The sequence below is a fragment of the Dendrobates tinctorius genome, unplaced genomic scaffold (genome assembly GCF_039654945.1).
Source record: "Dendrobates tinctorius isolate UK_male_01 unplaced genomic scaffold, ASM3965494v1 ptg000016l, whole genome shotgun sequence".
NCBI classification, from domain to species: Eukaryota; Metazoa; Chordata; class Amphibia; order Anura; family Dendrobatidae; genus Dendrobates; species Dendrobates tinctorius.
Genome location: NW_027361684.1, coordinates 12,602,482 through 12,621,596, shown reverse-complemented (window position 1 = coordinate 12,621,596; position 19,115 = coordinate 12,602,482).

The following is a 19,115-nucleotide window of genomic DNA, read 5'->3' as shown; positions in this document are numbered from 1 at the left end:
GAAGCTGAGTTCTGAGGTCACATCATTTATCATCCCTGATGGTTCAGGATCTGTATAGTGAGGAGCATTGGATTACAGGGTCTTAGCAAGCATGTAGATCCGGTCTGAAAGCAGCCAGATTTCAGCACTAATCTGTAGCGGTATTATTATCAGAATGAGATACATATTCTTCAGCGTTCCTCAACTTATTAGAGAGATCAATTTTGTATCTCAAAGTAATATACAATGTAGGATCAGGTTAGAGCCATTTCGTAAATGTCAAGTTATAGAGACATAAAAAAAAAAGTTTTGATCATTTGTGAATGGGGTGATGAGACTCCCATCACTTGGTATAACATAGGGGTACAAGTGTAAAGCATGACAACCTATTAGGTCTAGTTAGCATTTTTTGGCTCCTGGTGGAGAAATGTGTATGGACAGTAGGACATACGTAACAAAGTATAGAGTCCGTAAATGATTCTCACAGGAAAGCAAAAAACTGAAGCTGAATTTGTATTTCTGTCTAGAAAAATATTCAGAATGGAGAGTCCTCAGTGGTTGATACCTTTTAATGGCTAACTGAAAAGATGGTAACAAGTTGCAAGCTTTCGAGACTACTAAGGTTTCTTCATCAGGCATTGACTAATACAAAATCTGAAGATGTTGTATTAGTCAATGCCTGAAGAAGAGACCTGAGTAGTCTCGAAAGCTTGCAACTTGTTACCATCTTTTCAGTTAGCCATTAAAAGGTATCAACCACTGAGGACTCTCCATTCTGAATATTTTTCTGTCTACTGGCTAACACGGTACAAAGATATATATCTTTCCTGTATTTCTGTCTAGACACTTAACACATGGACCCCTCAATTAAAAGTTGTAACACACCTATGATACGTTTTATTTATTTATTTTAATAAAGACAGAGGTATATTGTTACAATAATGAACAATTGCAGACTATTGCAATATTTTATATTACACTAAACATCATGGACTATCATAGACAACGCCACTTCGCAATTAAATCTTAAGTTATGTATTTCTGCCCTGGTTTTCAGTACTTTCAAAGGTTAAAGTGCTTTATTTTTCATGTCCACATTGCCTTATAATTAACCAGAGCTTTGATAGCTTTTTTTTCTGAGCAATCATTTAATTTTTGTACATAATGTCGATCTCAATAATTGTTGATTTTTGTTCTTCTCTCAGCTTATATCAAGTACTCTGTTTCCCTATATGTTATATATCCTCTGGCTCAAATGACCAATATTACTGCGTCACAACGTATCGTTACAGATAAAGAGGCGTTCTGTGATTCCAGGAAAACATATAATAAGAAGAGTACAGACCAACATAAGATCGCAGGTAAAGCTGTGGTTGTATAATGACACCAAATAGTTATATACAGACAATACATAAATGAAATGTTACAAACATAAAGTTTACAATGTGTGTTTATATATATATAATTATATAAATTCTAGTTCAAACATACGTAAAAATCATCCCACAAGTATTACTCACATGAACGCTGTGACTAAGCCGCTGAGGGAAATGGTTGGTGTTGAGCCAGACCCCTCCCCACTAATATATACTCCATAAATATGCTTGCACAAAACTTTCTTTTTAAACTTTTTTAGGTGTGGTCTCACTTGAATAGAGTTTACATAGAGTATCAACCCGGAGCCTATATAATCTGCAAAACCAAATTAGAATTTTTTGTGGGGGGCCGGGAAGCATAAAGGGGGTTATGAGCTGACGCTGCTTATTGTTTTGTCTAAACACAGGAGCTCAGCAAAAAAACAAAGGTCTCAATGAACGACACATTTTTTGCCTTAGAGTCAGTGGGACAAAACTGCTGACCAAATCGACTGTGGTGTCTGCAGCTTCATTACCTCACTTGTTCAAGAGATTTAAGGGCTAAGTAAACTAAGTCATGTGACGCTGCCCAGCTTTCCATATACGGTGCCCCCCTGATCCTGACCCACCCTGATCATAGGTGCTTTTCACATTTACACAGGGAGAGTTATCAATGAAATTCCTGGACAATAGTTGGACAAGTCTATTATTGAAACTACACCTTGAAGCTTTCTTTATATTACCTCTGGAAAAAATCAAATTACCCACTACCAAAAGTTACTGGCTGCTGCGTTATTGCTGTATTACTGCACTATCGGTGTTCCCCGACCAGTGACTTGGGAGCAAGAGGATCAGGTTGGCAGCTGTACAAAGCTTGTTCTACTGCAGGAATGCACACACTTTTCAAGGCTGAGTGTCTTTTTGACTCATTTCTGTAATTCATGGTGCCATCATTATATTATTTAAAGGGACTCTCTGCACAGAATGACTGTTCAAACCAAGAACCGGTGCTCGGTACTTCTTGGCGGGGCCAATCATTTGTATACACCTACCCACTTTGTTGGTTTCCATCTATCACCACCCTTTTCTGACTCTATGAAGCCATAGCTGTCAGGTGTATACAAATGATTGGCTCCACCATGAAGCACCCAGTGCTTAGTTTGAACAGTCGTTCTGTGCTGTCCCTTTAATGCCTATTTCATTTCTTTTTATAATTGAAGGATAGTGGAAAAAACAACAACAAAAAAACATTCTCCTATGAGTGATCAGTTTGTGGCTCATCTACCATCATTGTTGATGCCGATAATTAAGTGATTAAATAGCCGAGATCTGAATTCTCTTTAATCTCGGCTAGCTGTGAATTTCAGCTTTTGTTTCTGTGTTTTTACAACACGATACATTTATGGCAGTGGTCCTTAACACAGTTGTTTTGGAATTGAAGGTCACAATGATATATACTGTATTTTTCAGACTATATGACGCACTTTTTTCCAAGAAAATTTTGGGGGAAAATGGGGGTGCATCTTATAGTCAGAATATACTTATAACTAGTGTGGCGGCAGCAGGAGTGGGGCGATTCTGTGGCGGTCCTGGTCAAGACGCTGCAGGGCGATTATCACACTCCATTCCCACGCTGGTGTGGCAGCTTCGGCGGTGCTCTGTGGTGCAGGGGCTGCACCGGCATCTTGTGAAAGCCCAAATGGCCTCCGCATACTCAGGTTGAGATCTCGGCAGCAGATCTCGGGATGAGATCTCAATCTGAGCATGTGCCGCCCCCAGCAGCAATTTTTTCCGGAGGCCACCACATCGCAGCAATCAAAGTGCGGGGCCTCCACACACTGCAGAGCAGGGCCGAACCTTATGCACCAGCCTGAGATGGGAGTCAAATTGCCTGACCACCCAACACCCCCTGTGACCACTCTCTACCAGCACTGCTGATCTCCCCCGTAAGCTGAATTTGGACTGTAAGACAGACCCCCATTTGACACATTTATTTTCCCTATTCCCTGTCGTCATCCTGCTTGCTTTGCGCCGCGCTCCAGCGCAGGAGTACTTCTCTGCCCTGTTGAGGGCAGAGCAAAGTACTGCAGTGCGTAGTCGCTGGGCCTCTTTGACCTTTCCTGGCGCCTTCGCACTGCAGTACTTCGCTATGCCTGCGCAGGAGTGCGGCCCAAAGCTAGCAGGATGACGACATCGCATGAAGATGGGAGGCGCCGGACTCGGGACCTGCGGCACCCATCGGACCGGACCTCTCCCGGGTGAGTATAATAAACTTGTTTTTTTTCTCTCTCAGGTCGGACCAGGGGCTTATCTACAGCATTATAGAATAAACCCCAAAAGGCAGCGGCTGCATCTTATAGCGGCAAAACGAGGTCATGTGTAAATGAATTGCAAAATAAAGTCTGACCTGTTAACCCATACCCAAGGTCTTGTTTGTAGTCGGGCCCGGTCCTTTGGACGGGAAAGTAATGAGGGCTCCCGAAACAAATGTGAGTAAGGAACGTGCTCCACCATACCACACACTCCACCTAGACTCCTGTTTAGAAGAGGGGTTTCAGGGCAACCAGAACTCAGTTCAGGCCCACAGAAAAATGGGCTTGCCCCCCCCTTCATTACTAACCTGTGGGCTTGTTGTCAGTGGCCATAAAACATCTGATATCAAGCCCTAAATCATTACCCCACTTGCCACCACATCAAGGCAAGTGGGATGAGCTAGGCAAAGAGCCAGAAATGGCACATCTAATAGATGCACCTTTTCTGGGGCGGCTGTGGGCTGCTATTTTTAGGATGAGGGGAAAATATCCATGCTAGTTGTCAAAAATGTGGGGCAACCCACGCCGTTTTTCTAAATTATTTATTTAAATTACTAAAAAAAATGACGTGAGACCCCTCTATTCTTGATAACCAGCCATGATAAAGTTGACAGCTGAGGGTTGCAGGCTTGCGGCCTATCAGAGCACGTGTTTTCCCCACTGTCATGCATATGACAGTGTGACAAACAACGAATGTTCGGGTCCCAAATTCATCTTAATGATGTTCGGGTTTGGTTATCCGGACCAAACTTTTTTAGATGTGAGGTCAAACCCATCAAACCCAAACATCCACGGGTTTGCCCATCACTAATCCTGATGTATTTCATAGAGTTATGAAAATATCACAAAAAACACTGTGTTTCCTAAAGAAGGTTCACATAAGTTTAAAAGCAAGTGACCCCTATTCTCTATGCAATTTTGCCAGAATTATGGTGTAAAAACAAGCTGTGGCGTTGCTTACACCACAAATATTATTCAAGCCAGGGACTGGTGTAATATACTATATATTGAGTGGCACACGAAAGTGCATGCAGCTCGTCAGATACTCAAGATTCATTCTATGGAATGCTCATCATTGTCATAAAATAAACACATACACAAGGTTTGCACATAAACCTACTGTTCATTATGCAAGCAGAAATATATTGGTGTTTTCAATGGTTATCTTGTAATGAATTAATGAATAAAATACAATGTAAAATAATATAAAAACACTCCATAATAGAAAATAATTAGAGCAAACCATGAAACACTGTTTGTAGGTCAAATGACCTTTACAGCTATTTGTATAGTCTAAAAGCAAACTAAAATCTAGAAATGCTCAAGATTTAACTACCTCAGAGACATAATGATAATAAGATGTAACATAGTAACATAGTAACATAGTTATTAAGGTTGAAGGGAGACTTTAAGTCCATCTAGTTCAACCCATATCCTTTCCTAACTTGCCCTAACATGTTGATCCAGAGGAAGGCAAAAAAACCCCATGTGGCAAACAGTAAGCTTCACATTGGGGAAAAAAATTCCTTCCCGACTCCATATACGGCAATCAGACTAGCTCCCTGGATCAACGCAATATTAAGGAAACTAGTGTATATACCCTGTAATATTATACTTTTCAAGAAAGGCATCCAGTCCCTTCTTAAATTTTAGTAGGGAATCACTCATTACAACACCATATGGCAGAGAGTTCCATAGTCTCACTGCTCTTACAGTAAAGAATCCACGTCTGTGAGTATGCTTAAACCTTCTTTCCTCCAGACGTAGAGGATGCCCCCTTGTCCCCGTCACAGGTCTAAGAGTAAAAAGATTATTAGAAAGGTCTTGGTATTGTCCCCGCATATATTTATACATTGTAATAAGATCACCCCTAAGCCTTCGATTCTCCAAACTAAATAACCCCAAGTGTAATAACCTGTCTTGGTATTGCAGACCCCCTAGTTCCCTAATAACCTTGGTCGCTCTTCTCTGCACCCGCTCCAGTTCAGCTATGTCTTTCTTATACACCAGAGACCAGAACTGTACACAGTATTCTAAGTGTGGTCGCAGTAGTGACTTATATAGAGGCAAAATTATGTTCTCCTCATGAGCATCTATAACTCTTTTAATGCATCCCATTATTTTATTTGCCTTTGCAGCAGCTGCCTGACACTGGCCGCTAAATGTGAGTTTGTCGTCCACCCATACACCCAGGTCTTTTTCAGTGACTGTTTTGCCCAGTGTTTTACAATTAAGCACATAATTATACATCTTGTTCGTTCTACCCAAGTGCATGACCTTACATTTATCCCCATTAAAGCTCATTTGCCATTTATCAGTCCAAGCTTCTAGTTTACATAAATCCTCCTGTAATATAAAATTGTCCTCCTCTGTATTGATTACCCTGCAGAGTTTAGTGTCATCTGCAAATATTGAAATTCTACTCTATATGCCCCCTACAAGGTCATTAATAAATATGTTAAAAAGAAGCGGGCCCAAAACTGACCCCTGTGGTACCCCACTGCTAACCGTGACCCAGTCCGAGTGTGCTCCATTAATAACCACCCTTTGTTTCCTATCCGTGAGCCAGCTCTTAACCCACCTACACATATTTTCCCCTATCCCCATTGTTCTCATTTTATGTATCAACCTTTTGTGTGGCACCGTATCAAAAGCTTTTGAAAAGTCCATGTACACCACGTCCACTGCATTCCCTTGGTCCAGTCCGGAACTTACCTCTTCATAAAAGCTTATCAGATTAGTCTGACAGGAACGGTCCCTTGTAAACCCATGTTGATATAGGGTCATAAGGTTATTCTTCTCCAGATACTCCAGTATAGTATCTCTTAGAAAACCCTCCAGGATTTTACCCACAGTTGAGGTTAAACTTACTGGCCTATAATTTCCAAGTTCAGTTTTTGTCCCCTTTTTGAATATTGGCACCACATTTGCTATATGCCAGTCCTGTGGTACAGACCCTGTTATTATGGAATCTTTAAAGATTAAAAATAATGGTCTATCTATGACTGTGCTTAATTCCTGCAGTACTCGGGGGTGTATCCCATCCGGGCCCGGGGATTTGTCAATTTTAGTGATTTTTAGACGCCGCCGTACTTCCTGCTGAGTTAAGTAGGTAACATTTAACGGAGAATTTGTATCCCTAATCATGTTATCCGTCATGGGATTTTCTTGTGTAAATACTGTCGAAAATAAAGTCATTTAGCATATTGGCTTTTTCCTCATCCTCATCCACCATTTCACCCAGCCTATTTTTAAGGGGGCCAACACTATCATTTTTTAGTTTCTTACTATTTATGTAGTTAAAGAATATTTTGGGTTTATTTTTAATTTCTCTGGCAATGAGTCTCTCTGTCTCAATCTTTGCTGTTTTGATTTGCTTTTTACAGAATTTATTTAATTTTCTGTATTTATTTTGGCCAAACTTTTTAAAAAAAAGTTTGGGTCAAGTACCAGAACGGTACCCTACTCCTACAGACAGGACCGCCATCAGGGCATTACTGCCCTTACTGCTGTATAGGGTCCGGTGAGCGGCAGTATAGAGGAACTGCACGTGATGAAGTGAGGGGTGCATGGCTTAGGAGGAGAGGTGTTTATATGAGAAAGAGTTTTGGAAGAGTTATCTGTGACTGTTTCATGCATTGCTGGCGCTTCTGCTGGACCTGTAAAAGCACCAACAAGGCTTGAAATGGCCGTAGTCCGGCAGGTCTTATTTTTCATGAAAAACTCCCCTGACACCTGCACCTCTGCAAATACTAATGTCACCTATGTAATGAATTTAAACCACATCTTGAAAGAAGGATCGGTTGAGTGCTGTTTTTCCTGTTACTCTTAATGATACAATATACTCTCTTTTATGCATGCATAACCCATAAAACATCCGACAAGGCTATTTCTGAGGATTTAGGTTGAAATTACACACAGAGTAAAGTGACTTGGTTCCCGGAATTGCCCTTATTTTTTATTTTATTATAGCATCAGTTATCATCTGGTCAGACTCGCAATGAAAAAAAAATAATGTCATGTTCTGTCAAATCACACAGGTAATGATGTATAACGTCAATGTGTTTGGTTCTCGCATTGATCTTCTCACTACATGCAAGTTTAATGCATCCTTTTTTGTCTTCATAAATCACCGTCAGTTGAGTTGATGGCTTACCAAGATCACTTAATAATTGGTCTAACCAAATGACCTCTTTTCTTGTATGGGCTGCAGACACATACTCGGCTTCTGTAGATTACAAGGCTACAGACCACTGTTTTCTGATAGACCAAGAAAATGAACTTTCTCCAAGCTTGAACAATTGAACAAATAGCTGCTTGTCTGTTTACGATCACTAGAATCACTAGCCTAGCCTGCATCCACATAGCCTTTGAGTTTTAGATGTCCTCTCCCAGACATCCTTACATTAATGTCTTGACTATATTTCAAATATCGAAGAACTCTCTTAACAGCATTCCAGTCTTTTTGCCATGGTTTTTCCACAAATCTGCAGAGAATTCCAACTGTTGCTGCAATGTCTGGTCGATTCATAGTTGCTATGTATAGAAGTGCCCCCACTGCCTATCTGTGTTTCTCATTGTCAGAATATATATATGAAGTGCTCTCAGTGAGAGAAACAAAATAGGAATCTTGTGGGTGTGATACCTTTTAATGGCTAACAAAATATAGTGAATGATGTTACAAAGCAAGCTTTCGGGACTGCTTACCTCCCTTCATCAGGCTGATATTACAAAATATTAGACGATCTTTCATTTCCATAGATGTACGGTACATTCTGGTATCCTCCATTTAGTTAAACTACTTTTTTTCGTTTATCTCATTGTTAGGTAACCGATCATCTTCTCCTTCCAACTTCAACAAGGATGGTTTCATTGGGGTTAATATACCTTTGGCTTCCGGCATTCCAATCTGATTCAGAATTTAGTTGATGTTTGCAATTTGGCTTAGAAGAAAGCTTCCATCTTCTTCTCTTTGGACCTTGATTCCTAGATAATATGTCACATTTCCATGCTCTTTAGTTTCAAAATGCTGATTCAGAATTTTAGCAATCTTTGCAATTTCTGTTTCCTCTTGATGAACAATAATCACATAGCTACATATAAGAGAATATACATCCAATTTCCGTCTGTACATTTTGTGTATAAACACGGTTCTGCTTGAACTCTTTTAAATCCTTCTCCCAATAAGGCTTTGTTCATTTTGGGGATCCATGCTCTTGTCAATTGCTTAAGACCATAGTGAAATTTTTGTAGTTTGCAAACGAGATTCTCTTCACCCTATTTGATATAACCCTCAGGTTGAGCCATGTACAAGTCTTCTTCAATGTCACTATTTAAAAAGGCAGTTTTGATGTCCAAATGTCTGATAAACATCTTTTGTACTGCAGCTATAGCTATTAGGCTGGTTTCACACTTGCGTTTTTTGTGCTGCGTTTGTGCGCATGCGTTTTTTCCCTATACTTAACATGAGTGCGCATTGGCATGCGTTTGTACGCGTTTTTATGCGCATGCTTTTTTTGTAGTGTGTGCCTGGGCGCACAAAATGCATCCTGTTGCATTTTTTGTACGTCTGACCTGTCTCAAAAAAACGCATGCTCACGCAATGCGCACAAAATTCACCCAAAAACACATTAAAGTCTATGGGAGCGCTGACGTGGGAATGGTCACGTGTACACCGGTTTCCAAGGTAAATAGCGGGTATCCAGGAGCCGCGGCTCCTGGATACCTGATGTTTACATCAGAAACCAGCGTCCAGCGTCGCTGATCTTGATCGCTGGGGCTGTCTTGTGACAGCTCACCAGCGATCAGCCTAACGATGTCCCAGCGATCCCATCATGTCGGATTGTTGGTGGGATCGCTGGGACATCGTTATGTGTAATGGGAGCTTTAGTCTTTGCTGTGAAGCAGATAGACAAATGTATATCTTAAATAAACATCGATAAATGTGAGAAAATATCTCTTCCTTCCAGGAGTTTGAGTGCTCATTGGACCACAAACATCTATGTGTATTAAGTCCAGAAGCTGTTCTGACTTTCTTAGGAAAGGATTTTCTTGACATTGTCCCTTTAAGACAGCTAGTACATGTAATTGTCTGATTACACAGATCGACTGTAATACCAACAGAATTTTGTTTTTGAACTAAGTTTCTTATTGCTTCTGGGTGTCTATGTGCAAGACGCCTCTGCCATACATGGATACAAATCTTGTGCTGTTCATGTTTAGAAGTGTATACACTTTCCTTGCGTTTTAGCTGATTCATTCTAGCTTTCCAGACCCTGCAGTCAGCCTTAAGGTGTCCTGATTTCTATTAGACCACATACTCATGTGTTTCCTTAAAATTACTTTTACTTTTTATAGATCTTGGGATTTTAAAGCAGATTCAGCTTTGGATACCCAACTGCTGCTTACACTTTCTGTCATTCGCTTATACTCATCTACAAGCTTTTCTCTGACATACTCCAATGTAAGCGCATAATCTGGACACGGATCTAGTGCAGTAACAAGTGTGTCATAGTTTTTAGTAGTAGTAGTGCAGCAACATGGAAAGCCTTTAGATCTTCCCCAAGTACAAAAGTATTTCTTATGTAATTCTGCTTATCTTGGGCCTTATTTAGCTTAGGCTATGTGCGCAAGTTGCGTATTTGATGCATTTTCACTGAGTTTTTTTCCGCGCGTAAATGGTCCAAAACACAATGGAATACTTATGCAAGTTTATTCAATGACAATCCTGAAGTGTACACATGATCAGTAAATTTCTGCGCATATTTGCAGTGTGTTTTTTTCCTGCAGCATGTCAAATTTTTTTGTGCTTTTGACCTATTTAATGCACAGAAAAAAAAGCATGCAAAAACGCAATAAAAATGCAGCGTATTTTTCCGCAATCTTTTTGCTGCCAAGAGATGCAGAAACCTTGCAGAAAATTCTGCAAGCAAATACGCAACATGCACATATAGCGTTAGAATGATATAGATTTCTCATTAAATAGAGCTTAGTACTGAGATTTATCCTTTCATGCACTTTCTGCAGCTGTTCCCACATTTCTTCTGCAGTTTCACATTTACATACATGCACAATCTGATCATCATCTATACTGAGGGAGATAGTGCTTTGTGCTGTTTGATCCTTCTCTACCCAGTCTTCTGGAAGTGGGTCAGGTCTAGGCTCCTGTGTGTATTTCTAGCTACCTTCTCTTATTAGCAGCATCTTTATCGTTATCTTGAATTTCCAGGATTTGTAGTTCTGGCTAGTCAGATTTGGCACTGTGAACTTCACAGAGTTGCTGCTGGTGGCCGTCTTTGCTTATTCTTCCTAGTAAACTGTTGTTCTCTCTCCTCTGGGCTGTTCTCTGGGTCTTTGGGATTCTGGTTTCCTGAGTCTCTGGGTCCATAACCTGTTGGCAGTAGATTAATCTCTGTACTGTCCAGACTCCAGCCATTCAACAGTGAATATGTTTATTCAGGAACAAATACAGCACAGCTTACAACTGTATAGCTTAGGATTTTAGCATCTTGTCTGTCAGCTTGCAAAGTGAAAGTTTAAAAATGTACTTTCAGCTACATGCGCAATGAATTCTGTACACAGTATAGAGGTGATTGACAGGTCTCTCTAAACATGCACACAAGTGAGATACCTATCAATTAAGTAGACTGGAACGGGGCCATAGTATTGTTTTTGGATCTTTAGAGTATGCACCTGCCATGCTTACCTGTATATCAGCCGTATCTGCCTGAACCTGCCGTGCCTGACTGCATGCCAGCTATACCTGCCAGCACCTTCCGTGCAAGCCCGTACACCATCTGTTCCCACCTGTACCTGCCTTGCCTTTCAATATACTTTCCGGGGCCTGCCTGTACCAGCCAAGTCTTCCTATTTCTGGCTGTTCAAACTTACTGCCCCTTTGGGAGTCAGCTACCGTGATTCCGAGGTCTGACCTGGAGCAGCACCTGGCATCCATCTGGAGCCAAGTCTAGCCACACCTTCTGGGTCTCAAGCAAAGAGTCAGATGTTTAACCTAGTCACACCGCTTTAGGCTCTCCTCGGTCCACAGAACAGTGGTTTCACTACCTTGGACATTAGAGTCTGTTTCTTGGAGACTGGTTGCAGCCAATTTTGGATCATCCCTATTTTGTTCTCTTGAGGCTTTATTTCGCCTCTTCTGACAACTTATCTTAAGTATTTTGCCTCCTCCTTCCCCATGGCACACTTCTTTGGATTTATGGTAAATCCCGCCATCCTCAGCAGATCCAGAACTGCCTGGACTTTCTGCAGATGACTTCCCCAATCTGAGCTGAAGATCACAGTATCGTCCAGGTAAGCTGCATTGTACATTTGGGGGGGGCTCTCTAGGAGGTGGCTGGGGCTCCTTGCAGCAAAAAAAGGCATTTTGGTATATTGGAAGCAACCGTCATGTGAATTTTTCAGTAAACTTTTGTTAAGTTAATGGTGGTGATGTATCTGGCTGATCCTAGCCTCTCAATGAGCTCATCAACACAGGTCATTGGATACGCATTGAACTGGACACCTCATTCAGCTTCCTATACTCATTACGAAAGCATCATTCTCCATGGGCTTTGCCACAAGGACAATGGGACTAAATCAGCCGCTCTTTGACTCCTGAATGACGCCCATTATTATTTATTTATATAGCGCCATTAATTCCATGGTGCTTTACATGAGAAGGGGGGTTACATGCAAAGTTATAGATATCGTTAACAGTAAACATATTTACAATGACAGACTGGCACAAAGGGGAGAGGACCCTGTCCTTGCGGACTTACATTCTACGGGATAGTGGGGAAGAGACAGAAGGTCGGGGATGCAGCAGCTCTGGTGGTGATGAGGCGGCAGCTCAGGCGGTGGTGATGTAGCAGAATGGTTATTGCAGGCTGTAAGCTTTCCTGAAAAGATGGGTTTTCAGGTTCCGTTTGAATGATCCGAGTGTGGTGGATAATCGGACGTGTTGAGGCATGGAATTCCAGAGGATAGGGGATATTCGGGAGAAATCTTGGAGGCAGTTGTGTGAGGAACGAATAAGTGTGGAGGAGAGTAGGAGGTCTTGGGAGGATCAGAGATTACGTGAGGGAAGATATTGGGAGATTAGTTCAGAGATATAGGGAGGGGAAAGGTTGTGGATGGCTTTGTAGGTCAGTGTTAATAGTTTGAACTGGATTCGTTGGGGAATTGGGAGCCAATGGAGGGATTTGCAGAGGGGAGAGACAGGGGAGTAGCAAGGAGAGAGGTGGATTAGGCAGGCAGCAGAATTGAGGACAGACTGGAGTGGTGCAAGAGAGTTAGCAGGGAGGACACAGAGGAGAGTGTTGCAGTAGTCAAGGCAGGAGATGATGAGGGCATGTACAAGAGTTTTAGTAGATTGAGGGCTGAGGAAGGGACGGATTCTGGAAATATTTTTGAGTTGGAGGCAACAGGAGGTGGCAAGAGTTTGGACGTGTGGTTTGAAGGACAGGGCAGAGTCGAGAGTTACTCCGAGGCAGCGGATTTTTGGTGCAGGAGAGAGCGTGATGCCGTTTACCATAATAGATAGATCGGGTAGGGAAGATATGTGAGATGGAGGAAGGATAATGAGTTCAGTTTTGTCTACATTGAGTTTTAGGAAGCGAGAGGTGAAAAAGGAGGATATGGCTGATAGACACTCCGGGATTCTGGCAGCAGAGAGGCGACATCTGGGCCAGAGAGGTAGATCTGAGTGTCATCTGCATACAGGTGGTACTGGAAGCCATGGGACTTTATGAGTTGTCCTAGGCCAAGAGTATAGATGGAAAAAAGTAGGGGCCCCAGGACAGAGCCTTGGGGGACTCCAACAGAGAGGGGGCGGGATGAGGAGGTAGTGTGGGAGTGGGAAATGCTGAATGTGCAGTCAGAAAGGTATTAGGAAATCCAGGACAGGGCAAGGTCTTTGATGCCAAGGGAAGAAAGAATCTGTAGCAGTAGGCAGTGGTCAACTGTGTCAAAGGCAGAGGACAGGTCGAGAAGGAAGAGGATGGAGAACTGTCTGTTAGCTTTGGCTGTGAGTAAGTCATTGGTAATTTTGGTCAGGGCAGTTACAGTAGAGTGGTGGGGGCGGAAGCCAGATTGCAGGATGTCAAGGAGGGAGTTTGGGAATTTGCAGTTAAAACTCTGCGCCTTGTGGTTTCAGGCTACCTAATTTATAGATCCAGTACACTTCTTTTCTATTTAATTTCATGGATCTATTAGGAACATGTTTAGGTATATGATCAATCGGACTGATGAAGGTATTTCCTGATGAAGAGGGCATGAGACCCCTGAAACGCGTTGAATAAAGCCACTGTCAAATGAAGACATCTCTCTCCCTATAATTTATCCCTGTGGCAGCGCGGAGTTTTAACTGCAAATTCCCATTGAATGTATAACTTATTCTGGTCACTAAGGACCTGTGGTTCTGCAGCAGCCGCCAGACTATATGCGCTTATCTCATCCTAACCAGGTGAGCAAGTTTTTCATTATATTCCTCCTTTGTAACGTGGATAAGACCCTATTGTGCTTTTTTGTCTCCCCATTCCTTTGCAATAAGGAGGGAGTTATGTTGTAATTTAATTTTCCCCTTCACCATTGAGGTCTGATGAACTCCCTCTTCTGGTGAAGGAAGGTAGTGAGGCTGATTACCAAGCACCTGAGCAGAATGATGATGGCTGGGTGACTGGGATTGCTGACTGGATATAAGGCAGCCGACGCCCTTCTGCCTTGCGGGTGATTTCTCTGAGGGATTCTAGGAGACCAGTCTGATTCCTGCTCCTCAAAAGCTAAGTTTTCTGCTCTGCTTTTTGCATTTGTGTTTTGGTTTTGTTTTGCCTTGTTTTTCTGGATTTCTGCCATTCCCTGCTGGGGTGAGCTGAATTCCTTTTTGCTCTGTCTTCAGAAAATACCTGAGTACTGATAGTCTTTTTGAAGCCTAGCGTCTTCAGGGCTTTTTTCCCTATCAGTCTGTTGGCTCTTGTTTTGATAGGGTTTTTCGCGGATTGCAGACAGCAGCTTTTCTATCCTGTCCTATTTAGTTAGCTTGGGCCCCATCATTTGCTCAGCCTATCTTTCTATCTGTGTGAGTGTTTTTTCATCTTGCTTCACCGTCATTATATGTTGCGGGCTGCCTATTGCTTTGGGGTCTGCTCTTGGGCAGTTTAGATTTCCCTTTCTGTCTTTAGGCTATTTAGTTCTCCAGCTGTGATCGAGGGGTCTAGGGCACCGTGGGAGCCCCCCACGGCTGCTGCTAGTTGTTGTTGATAGGTTCAGGGGTCTGCAGTCCGATAGCTGCCAACTGCTCTGGTTTTCTGGACTTAGCTAGTATTTCTGTTTTTGCCTCCTACGGTGACTCATTCATAACAGAATCACCCGCCATACCGCAGATCCTAGGGTACTCAATAGCAGGAAAGAATTGTAAAAAGAAAAAAAAAAAAAAAAAAGAAAAAAGTGTCAGAATTTCTTTGTGTATATTTTTTCCTCTATATCTCTGAGGCCATAGGGGGAATTTTTTTTTTCTCTCAATGGAGATAAAGCAATTGTCTGATTGTGTGGAGCAGCTCGCTGCGGAAGTGCGGGGAATTTCCGCCTACCTTGCTCATTCATATGCTGCTGAACCAAAGATCCCTACTCCTGATGTGTTTTTTGGGGATCGGTCTAAATTTTTGAATTTCAAAAATAATTGTAAATTATTTTTTGCCTTGAAGCCTAATTCGTCAGGGAGCTCCGCGCAGCAGGTTAAAATTGTCATCTCTTTGCTGCGTGGTGATCCCCAGGATTGGGCGTTTTCTTTGAAACCAGATGATCCTATTCTGACTAATGTGAACGCATTTTTTCAAGCCTTGGGGTTGTTATATGACGAACCTAATGCTATTGATCAGGCTGCAAAGACCCTGTTGGCATTGAGCCAGGGTCGAGATTCTGCAGAATTGTACTATCAAAAATTCCGAAAGTGGGTGGTCCTAACTACCTGGAATGATAATGCCTTGGCAGCTCTCTTTCGGAAGGGTTTGTCAGAAGCCGTAAAAGATACTTTGGTGGGATTTCCTGTTCCCTCTGGTCTTGACGATTCTATGTCATTAGCCATTCAGGTTGATCGGCGTTTACGTGAACGCAGGACTGCACGAGAGGTGTTGCCACCTGTTGAACAAGTGTCTGAACCTATGCAATGTGATAGAGTTTTGTCGAGGGAGCAACGTCAGGAGTTCAGAAGGCGTAATAAGCTGTGTTTTTTTTGTGGAGATGCCTCGCATATTATTTCTGTCTGTCCTAAACGAGAGAAACGTTTTGCACACATGTTTTCTGTGGGTGGTGTTCAACCTAAGCTTCTTCTGGCAATTACTCTGATCTGCTCCCTGTCCACATTTTCCGCCAAGGCTTTTGTGGATTCGGGAGCAGCCCTGAACCTAATGGACTTGGATTTTGCTAAACGTTGTGGATTTCCTATGACGCTTCTGCGGACGCCTATCCCTTTGAGGGGGATTGATGCTACTCCTTTGGCGAAAAATAAACCTCAGTTTTGGACCCAGGTGGTAATGCGGGTCGCCCCAGACCATCAAGAAAATTGCAGATTTTTGGTGTTGCATAATTTGCATGATACCATTGTTCTGGGGTTTCCCTGGTTGCAAATTCATAATCCAGTTTTGGATTGGAAATCTGTGTCTGTGGTGAGTTGGGGTTGTTGGTGTGCCCTTAGTGAGGCTCCGGTTTTTTCCACCTCTCCTCAGTCGCATGATGTTCCTGACTATTTGGCGGACTTTTATGATGTATTTAGTGAGAATGAGTCTGCGTCTTTGCCTCCTCATAGGAGTTATGACTGTGCAATTGAACTGAGCCCGGGGTGTAAATTTCCCAAGGGTCGGCTCTTCAATTTATCTGTACCCGAGCACGAGGCTATGCGATCCTATATTAAGGAGGCGTTGGAGAAGGGTCATATTAGACCATCCTCTTCACCCTTAGGTGCCGGTTTTTTTTTCGTGGCCAAAAAGGATGGTTCATTAAGGCCTTGTATTGATTATCGTGCACTCAACAAAATAACAGTATCCGTTACCCCTGATTTCGGATCTATTCTCCAGAGTTAAAGGTGCTTGCTGGTTTACCAAGCTTGATCTCAGGGGGGGCGTATAATCTTATCTGCATTAAGCATGGGGATGAATGGAAGATGGCGTTTAATACTCCGGAGGGACATTTTGAGTACCTGGTGATGCCTTTTGGGCTCACTAATGCCCCTTCTGTCTTCCAGTGCTTCATGAACGACATTTTCCGAGACTTTGTGGATAAATTTTTGATTATCTATCTGGATGATATTTTGATCTTCTCCAAGGATTGGGATTCTCATGTGGAACATGTTCGGACTGTGTTCCGGATCTTGAGGGAGAATTCCCTGTATGTCAAAGGATCGAAATGCCTTTTTGGGGTACAGAGGATTTCATTTTTGGGATTTATTTTGTCTCCGTCAACTATTGAAATGGACCCAGCCAAGGTACAGGCCATTTATGATTGGGTTCAGCCCACTTCTTTGAAGGCCCTCCAGAAGTTTTTGGGTTTTGCTAATTTTTATCGGAAATTTATAGCAAAATTTTCTAGTATTGCCAGGCCATTGACTGATCTGACTAAGAAGGGTGCTGATGTGTTGAATTGGTCTCCGGAGGCTGTTTCTTCCTTTCAGGAGCTGAAGCGAAGATTCACCTCCGCCCCGGTTTTGCGGCAACCTGATGTCTCACTCCCGTTCCAGGTAGAGGTGGACGCTTCTGAGATTGGTGCAGGAGCTGTTTTGTCCCAAAAGGATCCTGTAACATCTAAAATGAATCCCTGTGCTTTCTTTTCCAAAAAGTTCTCTCCATCTGAACGTAACTATGATGTGGGGAATCGGGAACTGTTAGCCATGAAATGGGCATTTGAGGAGTGGAGACATTGGTTGGAGGGAGCTAAACATCAAGTCATGGTCCTCACTGACCACAAGAATTTGTTTTACCTGGAGTCGGCCAAACGCTTGAACCCTAGACAGACTAGGTGGGCCTTGTTTTTTACACGTTTTGATTTTGTGGTCTCTTTTCTTCCTGGCACTAAGAATGTCAAGGCAGACGCCCTCTCTAGGAGCTTCTTTGCTGATTCTCCTGTGGTGACCAAGCCTGCTACCATCTTAGGTGAAGGGGTAGTTCTTTCTGCCATCTCGCCCGATTTGAGACGTGCTCTGGAAGAGTTCCAGGAGGACAAACCTGAGCGTTGTCCCAGTGGAAAGTTGTATGTTCCTGACCAGTGGAAGAAGAGAGTGATGTCTGAAGTTCATTGCTCTGCATTGGCTGGTCATCCAGGTATTTTTGGTACTAGAGATCTGGTGAGTCGGTCTTTTTGGTGGTCCGCCTTGTCTCGTGATGTCAGGAATTTTGTGCAGTCCTGTGGGACTTGCTCCCGGTCTAAACCTTGTTCTCGCTCTAGTGGGTTGTTGATGCCTTTGCCGGTCCCCAGGAGGCCATGGACTCATATTTCAATGGATTTCATCTCTGATATGCCTGTCTCTCAGAGAATGACTGTTATTTGGGTGATTTGTGATAGGTTCTCTAAGATGGTTCATCTTGTACCACTCCCTAAGTTGCCATCTTCCTCTGAGTTGGTGCCCCTGTTTTTGCAACAGGTGGTTCGCTTGCACAGGATTCCTGAGAGCATTGTATCTGACAGAGGAGTTCAGTTTGTGTCTAGATTTTGGAGGACTTTCTGTTCCAAGCTGGGAATTCAGTTGTCCTTCTCCTCTGCTTTTCACCCTCAGACCAATGGGCAGACGGAAAGAACAAACCAGACCTTGGAGTCGTATTTGAGATGTTTTATTTCCGCTGATCAGGATGATTGGGTTTCATTTTTGCCCTTGGCCGAATTTGCTTTAAATAATAGAGCTAGTTCTGCCACTTTGATGTCACCTTTTTTTTGTAACTTTGGGTTTCATCCTCGATTTTCTTCAGGGCAGGTGGAGCCATCTGCCTGCCCAGGTGTTGACACTGTAGTGGAGAGAATGCACCAGATCTGGGACCAAGTGGTGGATAAGTTATCTCTCTCCCAGGAAAAGGCCCAGCGGTTTTCCAACTGACATAGGACCATTGGTCCCCAGTTTAAGGTTGGTGATATGGTTTGGTTATCATCAAAAAATATCGCTATGAAGGTGGCTTCTCCTAAGTTTTAGCCTAGATTTATTGGACCTTACAAGATTTTGGAGATTATTAATCCGGTCTCTTTTCGTTTGGCTCTTCCTGTCACATTTAAAATCCATAATGTGTTTCATAAGTCCTTGTTGAAGAGGTTTGTTGAACCAGTTGTTCCTGGGGTGGCACCTCCGGACCCTGTATTGGTTGAAGGTAACATGGAATATGAGGTAGAGAAGATACTGGATTCCCGTCTGGCTAGACGCAGACTCCAGTATTTGGTTAAGTGGAAGGGTTATGGTCAGGAGGATAATTCCTGGGTCTCTGCCTCTGATATTCATGCC